Source organism: Castor canadensis, chromosome X, assembly GCF_047511655.1.
Source record: "Castor canadensis chromosome X, mCasCan1.hap1v2, whole genome shotgun sequence".
NCBI lineage: Eukaryota > Metazoa > Chordata > Mammalia > Rodentia > Castoridae > Castor > Castor canadensis.
The window spans coordinates 76,843,702-76,852,176 of record NC_133405.1 but is presented as its reverse complement, the minus strand read 5'-3'; the positions used below and the strand labels follow the sequence as shown (position 1 = coordinate 76,852,176).

Here is an 8,475-nt window from a genome sequence, read left to right as displayed (position 1 = left end):
CGCGCTCGGAGGGACTCCAGTCCCTCCCCTTTCCGCCTCTCTCCCCCCACCTCCCCCACCCCTCGCTCCAGCGCTAGACGCAGGGTTGGACTTCTGCAAAACTGTAAAGCAGAAGAAAATTGGGTCCGCCCCTCTGCTCTCACTGCACTGCGTCCACCCTTCTCTCTCCAATTTCATTTCTGTCTCTGTCTTTCCCCCCGCTTTTCTCTCCCTGTCCCTGCTCCCCCCACCCCCGACACACACGAGTACACATCACACAGTGTGAAAGATGCGCATCTTAGTATCTCATGACTTAAAGGTCATCCAGCCCCATCCTCCCACTACTGCTTGAACAATATGCTTAACACGTAGTGCCGCAGTCGCTGCCCGGTAAGTCCGTTGACAGGGTACTCTTTCCTTCCCCGTCTTCTTCCCTCCCTGCAGAATTAGCTTAGTAGATTTTCGGAATAAACAAAATGGTACAGAAAAGCAAACGAAGGAGATACTGATTCTGAGAGGAGCCAGGGACAGCTTTATAGGTAGTGATATTTAAGCTGGAATTTACTAATAAATGATTTTTCCAGGTAGATGATACGGAAAGGACCTTTCAGTCAGAGGAAACAGAATTCGCAAAGGCATGGAGTAATGAAAGTCTCAGAGTGTTCCAGGAACAGTGTGGCTTGAAAAGAGCAATGTGTGAAAAGGAGAGGCTGGGCATTACAGGCTGAAGCCAGGGGGTTCTATTATGCTTGCCAGGATGTGGGGACACACTCCTATAAAGCAGATTATGAACGCCTATCAAAGGCATGGCGTACAATGGAGTGACGTCACAGACGTAGTTTTGTAAAGAACAGAAAGGATTTTGGAAAGGAAGATGACATAAAAGCAGGGAGACCAATTAGGAGGCAACTTCAGTCAACAAATGTTTTTGGAATGGTTGCTCTCTGTTAGGTCAACTTTGGTATAAAAAGAATGACAAAACAGAGGCCTTGTCCCTGTTCTCATCAGGAAGATAGGTGTTTGGTTTTGTTTTCTAAACACAAGTACAATGATAGTAGTCTGGTAAGCTCTGGGCATTTATGGATTTGACATTCATAGTTCTAATAAGTTCCAAAGATCTGTTTACATGAGGAAATTGTAATTTTGCTGAGACCCACGTTTGATTCACATTCTGTATGACTGCTGTGTGGAAGCAAAGATGTCCATAAAGTTCTGTGTTTTTCATTTATGTTTATACATGTGATAACTTTTCTAAAGTGATGAGATTTATTATTTCTTTTCAGATTAAATGTTGATGTTACTGAAGTAATGAATGTAATGAAGTGCAGAGTTTATTTTTAATTATAATATTTACTAGCACAATGAATTATTTGAGCCCTAAAGTTCTGATGTGGATTCTTAAATTTTCCATTACTCATGAATTTGGGGACCTTAGAACATATATTTTGGCATTGTGAAGAATATTCTGTTCAAATTAAGTAGCTTTGAGGAGTCAACGATCAAATGTGAAAGAGACAGTCTGTGCTGCCTTTTGAATAATAACTAAGAATTCACTAATAAGAGATGGGATTAAGAGTTATTGGGAAGGGATTCCCCACAAAAGAAAATATTCAGTGACAAAGATAGGTAAAACATCACATCACATTTAGAGGACTGCAGATAATCTGGTCCTGCTATAAGCTATTACACTAGTCTAGCCAAGAAATAGCAAGGATTTGGTTCTAAAACAGGGGATGAGAAGAAGGGGCAGATGTAATAGTGTTGGAGGGAGAAAATCAACAGAATTGTCTTTACCACTTGGCAGGTGAAGAGTGAGATAAGTCAAAGCTAACTAACAGAATTTTAACCTCAATGCCTGGATGAACAATGTTGCCTATCACCACTATAGGAGCTGCGTGAGAACAGCAGGTTTGGTAGAGGAAGGTGGTAACTTTTGTTTTTGGACATGGTTAGTGTTGCCTAAATTTCCCTCTTTTAGGGTAGCCTGGGCTCCAATCAGGTAGTCTGGGCTGAGGAGCTTATGATAGGGTTACCTCATATGCAGAGTCACATGAAGGGCAAGAACTAGAGACAACCCAAGTTCAAGTATATATAGCAAGGTTTGGAAAACTATGCCCATGGGCCATATCTGGCCCACTGGCTGGTGAATGAAGTTGTATTGGAACACATTCATGTCCATTCATTTGCCTATAGTGTAGGACTATTTTGCACTACAATGGCAAAGTCGAACAGTTCTGACATAGATCATGTGTCATGCAAAGCTTAATTTAAAAAAAAATTCTCAGACTTCATTTTTAGCGCAGTTTTAGGTTAGCAGAAGGATTTAAAGGAAAGTTCATAAATTTCCCATGTACCTCTTTCCCCAACACATGCATCAGGTCCTCATGTATCAATATTTTCATTAGAGTGCTACCTTTATTACAGTTGATGAACCTATATCAACATATTATTATCCCCCAAAGTCCGGAGTTGATAGTGTTGGTGTTGTACAGTCTATGGATTTGAATAAATCTATGATGACGTTTATCCATCATTGTAGAATCATATAGAATATATTCACTGTCCTTAAAAATCTTCTGTGCTTTACCTATTCATTTCTCTCTTCCTCCATCCCCTAACAACTACTGATGTTTTCCAGAATGTCATATAGTTGCAATAATATAGTATGGACCCATTTCAGATTGCCTTCTTTTACTTAGTAATATGAATTTAAGATTCTACCAAGTTTTCTCATGGCCTGATAGCTCATTTCTTCTTGGTGCTGAATAATACTCCTTTGCCTGGATATACCACATTATTTATCTATTCATCTACTGAAGGATATCTTGATTGCATTCCAAGTTTGGGCAATTAGTAGTAAAGATACTGTAAACATTCATGTGTAGGTTTTTGTGTGGTCCTAGTTTTCAGCTCATTTGGATAAATACCAAAAAGTAGGATTGTTGGATCATATGGTAAGAATATGTTTAGTTTTGTGCGATACTACCAAGGTCTGCCAAAATAGTTGAACTATTTTGTGTTCCCACCAACAATGAATGAGAGAGTTCTTGTTGCTCCATGTCCTTGCCAGCATTGGGTATAGTTAGTGTTCTGAAGCTTCATGTTTCCCTAAGGTCTGCAGTAGTATATCATTGTTATTTTAATTGCATTTCCATAATGGTGTATGATATGGAATTTCTTTTCATATGTTTGTACATGATCTGTATATCTTATGGTCTTTAACCTAGTTTTTATATTTTGAATTAGTATGCATTAATAATATGAGGGGGTTTCATTGTAGTAATTCCATACACATATACGTGTATTTTGAACAAGTTCATCCCCTCCATTATATTACCATTGCCCCTTCTCGCCTCCCCACTGTTACAAACAGTGTTTGGTGGGTTTCATTATGCTGTCTTTGAACATATACACGTGATGAATTTCAATCCTTTTCCCCCCTCAGTATCCTTTCCTTTTTCCCTCCCCACTCCCATTGATCCTCCAAGACTGTCCCTCTATCACATTCATGCATCATCATCATCATCATCATCATAATTTTAAGTCTGGGTTCCACAAATGAGCAAGAACATGCAATATTTGGCCCTTTGAGCTTGGCTTATCTCATTCAACATGATGATCTCCAGTTCAATCCATTTTCCTGCAAATGACATATTTTATTTTTCTTTACGGCTGAAAATACACATATTTCATGGTATGTGTGTGTATATATATAATATATGTTTTATATATAATATTTTCTTTATCCATTCATCAGTTGTTGGACACCTTTGCTGATTCCACAGTGTAACTGTAGTGAACAGAGCTGCAATTGACATGGGTATACAGGTCTCTTTCTTGTATATTGGTTTACATTCCTTCAGATATATGCCCAAGAGTGGTATGGTGGGGTTATAAGGTAAGTTTTTTTTTAGTTTTTTGAGAACATTTCATACTGATTTCCAGAGTGGTTGCACCTGTTTACATTCCTACCAACAGTGTATGAGGGTCCTTTCTCCCCTCATCTTTGCCAGCATTTGTTATTGTTTGCTGTCTTGATGATTGCCAATCTAACTGGGGTGAGATAGACTCTTAGTATGGTTTTGATTTGTATTTCTTCTATGGCTATAGATGTTGAACATTTCTTCATGTATATATCTTCTGAGAACCGCCTGTTTAATTCATTTGCCCATTTTAATTAGATTATTTTTCTTTTGCTATTTAGATTTTTGAGCTCTTTTTATATTGTTGATAGTAATCCTTTATCTGTTGAATAGCTGATGAAAATTGTATACTTTGGACAACAGCCCCTTATCATGTGTGTCTTTTGCAAGTATTTCCTCCCAGTCTGTGACTTCTCTTTTTATTCTCTTGATAGTATCTTTTGCAGAACAGAAAATTTTAATTTTGACAACATTCAGCATTTTGTTATTTCATATGCTTTTGGTGTCCTATCCAAAAAGTCATCACCAAACTCAAGGACATGTAGATTTTTACCTATTTTGTCTGCTAATTTTGTAATTTTGTGTTTCACATTTAGCTCTGTGATTCATTTTTAGCTAATTATTATGAAAGGTGTAAGATTTGTATCTAGACTATTTTTTCTGCATATGTATGTTTTCAAATAGTGTCTCTCATTCTGTAGGTTGCCTTTCTATTGTGTTGTTTCCTTTGCTATGCAGAAATTTTTTAGTTTGATGTCATCCCACTTGTTTATTTTCCTTTTTATTCCAAGTGCTTTTGGTGTACTATCCAAAAAATGACTGCAAAGACCAATATCAAAGGGTTTTCCAGGAATTTCATGGTTTCATATGTTATGTTTAAATCTTTAATCCATTTGAGTTGATTTTGGTGGTTAGTTAAAGTGTTCTACTTTATTCTTTTGCATGTGGGTATGCAGTTTTCCCAACACAATTTATTTATTTATTTATTTACTACATTCACCATTATCCCCTTGCAAAAAATCACAATTGCAAGTTTACAAATAGAACCACAGACCTCAAAGTCACAATGCCAAATCTCAAAATCAACAGAAGTAAATTGATTGGTTTACAAATGGCCCATGGCATTACAATTAAAATAAAAACTATCAAAAGGTCACAGGAGTTTCAAAAATAGGTTTGTTGACAATTTTATAAATATTCTAAAAAAATGTCAAATTTTCTAAACTTACAATGTTTTAAATCTATTCTCATTGGCAAAATCCCTGAACAAAATGAATAAATACATTTAAATTAAATACAAATAAATGTCACATTTGAAATTTGCTTAAACATTTTTGCAAAAAATGTTTTTAAATTTACCATGTTTGATTTTTCCCTCTTGGGAATAGGAAATCAATACTTAGTTTTTATCTCAACTGTTAGACATAAATGTATAATCTAGCTGCTGTGAACGTGAGTCAAGTCAGTCAGTAGTATATTACCGTACAAACATAAGCAAACCAAACCAAATTGTTTTGGTATTTTTAGTCATAGTAATTTAAGTGGTCAAAATGTAAAACTTGTGGGAAAGTTTCTGTCCAAATTACCCAAAGCATGTGATAAAGTGTCAGGAACGGTTTGTATCACTATTTGTAAGTTCATCTGTGTAACTTCTGGTCACTGAAACTAAAAAAAAGCATTCTTTTGTATTTTAATAAAAATGTACTCAAATATTTCATAACATTAATATTTATTACTTTATATGAATACTGTATTGAAAGCCCAAGCATTCAGTTTATACACAGAAATTATACAATTATATACCGCTTCACAAAGGCAGTAAACATATTACATCCTAAAAAATCTACTTTATAGAAATTTTAAAATTCTAAATATCAAAAGGTACAGCTGAAGAAACAGGTATAAATTTGGCAGCCACTAATTTTGACAGGGAAGTTGCAGCTTGCATGACTTTAAATGTGTGAATCTGAAAATACTGAGTTTAGGGTAATCATTGTGCTTTGTGTTAATCTGAAAAATATAACACTGGCTGTCGAAGAAGCGTGTTCAAAAATATTTAATTCACTTCAAAATGTCATACAAATTATGGTGGTTTCTATGCACCCCTAAAGCTTCAGTCACCTTAGCTCAGGTACATACATTACTAAAGTAATATATTAATTCTTCCAGTATAATGGTATTCATACCATTGACATTTGTACACTCTAGAATAATTTAGAAAGAAATGTGATATTCACAGTGTTCAGAAAAGCAAGCAAAAGGTTAGGGAATCTGCCCAATTCTTTTGAGATGGTCTCATGTCAGCAAAACAGCAAGCTAATGTTTGAACACAATTTCTAAGATAAAGCACATTTTCTCATAAATAATGGAGTCTTTTTTTCTCAGGCACCTCAGAAGTATACAAAAGAACTTTAGTTTGAACAGATCTCTTGGAATGTATTTAACCTGGTATTTGAACAGACTTAAAATTTCTAGGGTTTCACAAGGGCCAGATCTTATTTGAATTACTCAGAAGAGAAAGAAAAATGTCTTCTGAAAAAGGTGAACTCAATCACTACCAATAGAAAAAGTATCCACTGTATTCATCTCTTATAGAAACAGAGAAATATAACATTTCCCCCTTAGACTAATATATATGTACAGATGACTTAAAGATGCATTGTACATAGTCAAACAATAAAATCTGGAAACCAGCATGAAACCCTAAAGTCACATGTTAAAATGTTGAAACTATGACTAAAATATGAAAACTGCTAGAGCTGTCAAGAGACAAGACAGAAAGCTTTCTTGTATAAGTATAAACTAAATGTAATCATCTTTAAAAGATTTTCAAAATATAATTACCTTCCAATTTAAAAACTTTAACTCTAAATTTAAAAAAAATCCGTACACAAACCACTGATTTGACCAGACCCCCAGAAAATAAGGGAAAAAAAAAGCAGTAAGCAGACCCAAAGGAGCTAATATTCACAGTTCTTACATGTACAACTCTTTTAGGATTTATTCTTAAAGTACTTTATTTTACAACTTGCTTCCCTTGTAAAACTAAAGGTCTACTTTATTACATAAAAGTTTGGTACAGTGTAAAACCAGAACTGTATGAAAATACTGTATCTATATGCTTCTAGGTAGTCTTGTTCCATTGTTTCATCTGTGACTTCTGTGGCTTTGTCGTCATTTTCCGTAGAGAGAATCTCTCCAGTTTTACTGGAATTGGATCCTACTAATTCTTCTGTCTCATGGCAGTCAGAATTGCTACTTACATAGCCGTACTTTCACTACCTTCAGAATGTGAATCTTTCTCAGTTTGAGGAAGACCAGAGTCCTCCATTTGATTATGTTCCTCAGAAGTCTCTTCATTCACAGTTAAGGCATCATCAGACTCTCTGTCTTGTTTTTTTCTTTCTGGGATCATTTTTCTTCATGTCATAAAAGACTCTTCTTCCTCCTCTTTTTCTTCTTTCTCTTCTTCTTACTGTGCTGCCTGGTTTGACTACTTTCTTTGTCTTTTTTCTGAAATGAGGATAATACTTCCATTCCTTCCACTGTAACTGAAGAAACCTCCCTGGAAGTAGTCTGGCTGGCCATCTCTCTGACTCAACCTTCCTTGTCAAACAGTCTTTTTACCTCGTGCCCCTCACCTTCCACAGCATCTTCATCTGGATGCTTATTTTTCACAGAGCTCACTGAGGAAACTTCTGATTCAGATGTTGGAGAATCATTGTGGTTTTTCTCTTTATTGTGCTGTACGTTTGACTTTGCTGTCAGTGCTCTCAGGCAAACCATTTGTTGTCAAGGGGGCTGACAAAGAAATCTTTGGTTGATTAAGTAGCCTGGGTGTTCCAGACCCATTTATATTAGACCTATCAGTATAGCCTGCTGAATTTCTAGGAAACGTAACACCATTTATTCGATTTAAACTATTGGAAATGTTTTTTTTTCCCCCCGAGGAAGGGTAAACATAACTAACAACCATCGCATTCTTTTCTGCTCCTCTGAGAAATTTGTCTGTTCCTGTATAGTTTCTTCTTGGATCTGATAGCAATTCATATAGTCTCTGAATAGTAAAAGGGGTACCATTAAATCCAGTGACAATTTTCAGTATTCTTTCCTTCATTTCATCAAAAGGAATATATTCGACATTAGGGATGGGAGGACCTCTTGGTTCAAAAGCTGAAGTTCTGAAATCATCCATCACTTTCTCCAGTTTGAAAATAAAATAGCCTTTAAATTGAGACCACTGAACCATTGTTTCTCCAGTCTTGGCTACATGACAAAGAAACTGATCCAAAACAGGACAAACTTCCTTTTTCTCCCTCTTCTCAAATCTAAGTGAAGTCTACAACCAATCTGCCTTTTGAAGAAACACCAGCTACCCCAAGTAAGCCATCCCCAACTAATTCTGGATGTCAAGAAGAATTCTTTTTTTTGTTTACTTATTCATTTATTCATATGTGAAAACATTGTTTGGGCCATCTCTCCCCTCTGTCCCCCACACACCCCCTCGCCTCCAGGCAGAACCTGTTCTGCCTCCTTCTCCAATTTTGTTGAAGAGAAGACATAAGCAATAATA

At 36.0% G+C, this 8,475-nt stretch overlaps 1 pseudogene; it reads right to left on the bottom strand.

The window, feature by feature from the left end:
* Positions 1-6,955: 6,955 nt before the first annotated feature.
* Positions 6,956-8,223, bottom strand: LOC109684158 (serine/threonine-protein phosphatase 4 regulatory subunit 2 pseudogene; annotated as a pseudogene).
* Positions 8,224-8,475: the final 252 nt, after the last annotated feature.